Raw genomic sequence first — 2,500 nt, 5'->3', positions numbered from 1 at the left:
AGGAAACGTTGAGAAAAGTGCCTACTTGTACTACTGTGTGTATACACTGGGCATGTCAACGAGGCCAATGAATCTCTCTAACTCCACTTGCTAACGTTGTTTACCCATTCTGTTATCAGCTCAGGATCAGACAATCGCCATTAGCTAAGACTCATTTATTTAGGGTACGGTTCGTGGTCCTGGGGTGACAATGACAGTGCATACCTTGACAGCTCAACATGCCAGTCTATTTGCTGTGCCATTTTTCTGACCCCATACTGTGCGCGCACCCACCCTAGGCTCTGGATGTTGATGATACAAACATTGAAGGGGTCAATTGAGGAGCCCTTTGGCTTTGTTTAGTTCAGAGATTGAAACCCCGGGCTATTATCAGGTTTACAACTTCCTCTGGGTTATCTTACCTAGGTCTGCCTTTAAAGCAGAGCCTTTTATGGAGGAAGTAGTTACAGAAATCTATCATTCATTGCAAGCTGCTTTACAACTTTTATACATATTGCTGTCTTTAACAATCTATAGTTGAGGCTGTCAGAACATGCTTGTGTCTCTCAGAATGCTGCACTAGGCTGCAGGTCTGAGATTGGCTAGGATTGCTGACTTCAGCCAAGGTCACGTGAAGGTCAAAGACACAGGTGAAGGGTATATTAGATGGGCTATGAATGCACTGTTATGATCAGGGTAAGCCAGAACATGGAGTGGAGAGAGGTTGGTGTTTTCTCCTTATTTTTCATATCAGAGAACTGGCAGATCAGGCAACTGGATGAGGAAATTTGAATGACTTTCCGAGGAAACAAATTAAAAGGGGCTGCATTAATCACTATAATCTGGATGGTGACACAACAGAGTGAGAGAGAGACAGAGAGAGGGAGATACAGAGAGAGAGAGAGAGAGAATGGAAGGCAATGAAGGGAGGTAGAGAGAGGCCACAACAGTGCAATAAAACAAATCTAATAACTCATTACTTTGTTTCCTCCTTGCGCTGTAAACACAGGGATCGCCACTGGGGGAACCGTTATCACTTTTATTTGAAGAAGAAGAGGAGAGCTAGGCAGTGAAAAAAATGAAGCGACAAATAATTAAAAGTGGCCTTATCGTCTCTGCTTCCTGTGCGTGGCGCGCTGGAGATGGCAGTAAATGTCACCAAGGAAGGCTGCACACTGAAATGTGAGTGTCACACAGCTTATGAATCTCTTTACCGCTCTGATTCAGGGCTGTGTTAGGCAATGCGCCTCTCTCTCAGTGGCTGAGAGTAGGGCCTATTGTTCCTGCTATGCACAATTTAATCTAGACTGTTCAAACTTGTCTCATTTTCGTTTCCTTTTTTGCTGTTGTTGTTGTCGTTTTTGTTGTCTTGTTTTGTTGCCTTTTTGTCTGTCACACAAACGAAATAAAAAAGTCTGAAGAGAACTTTTAGAAAATCAGCTCGGGAAAATTGGAAGTCATTATTGAGAAACAAGGTTTAATTATTGGCAAAATTATCTCTGTTTGCTGCCGCTGTGTTTTGGCGCACGGAGAGGAGAGTGTTTGTGTGACACACCATGGCAACAGATAATGACTAGAAGCATCAAAACAAATAAAACAACAAATGCTTCACAAAAAAGAGTCCGCATGTGCAATTTCCTGCTCTCTCAGAGTCGGAGTAAAGAGAAAACACGGTGCAAAAGGAAAGACATCCCGACTCATAAAACCTCTAACAACTATGACAACTTTTCTGCACTGTGGCTGTGGATCCATTTGAAAATAGGTCCGTTATCTCTATTTGTGTGGATTATGAAAGGTCAATTATTAGTCGGTGGAAGCCCCAGAACAAAATCCACCATGCTTTTAACGTAGCTCCACATTTTAATTCTGCTCTTCTTGATTTTTAATTGCTCGTTCTTTTCCCTCAACAGAATTTGCCGGAGAACTATGAACACTTAATCTGGCTATACCATCAGTGGGTATTGTCTCACTGCAATTACACTGATGAGTGGATTCTGCTATTAGCGTGTTCATTACATCACACGTGCACACACACTGCCGTTGTGATGCTTTTTAATCAGGAAAAGCTGGGCTCACAATCAGCGCCAACCTGGCACTCAAGTGTGGTGTGAGCCGAATATCTCAATCAAGGGCGTAGGTTTGGTCTCAGCTTTGGTGGGGACACATCCACAACTCCTTTAAAATTTGATTTGGTTTGTGTGATTTGTGAGATCATTCACATCAGTGGCAATCATAGAATTTGATTGACCCTTCACACACACACACACACACACATCGAAAGTGATGGTTGTCATAGGTTTCTTTTTCATATTTTGGAATTCATATAAACTATAAATGTATATTGATAATTACGGCACACCCTTATTCAACATGACTCCTAACTTTGGTTGAAAGATTACAGAAGCTAGGTTAGCTGTGACAATATCCTGGGTAAGATCCTAACAGCTAATGCTATTTTACACAGTCTCTCCCCGTCTATTTTTTAGCAAATCATATGACGACGTTTCTTGTAGGCTACTGT

This window comes from Alosa sapidissima, chromosome 11, assembly GCF_018492685.1.
Source record: "Alosa sapidissima isolate fAloSap1 chromosome 11, fAloSap1.pri, whole genome shotgun sequence".
NCBI lineage: Eukaryota > Metazoa > Chordata > Actinopteri > Clupeiformes > Clupeidae > Alosa > Alosa sapidissima.
This window is presented reverse-complemented; position numbering follows the sequence as displayed.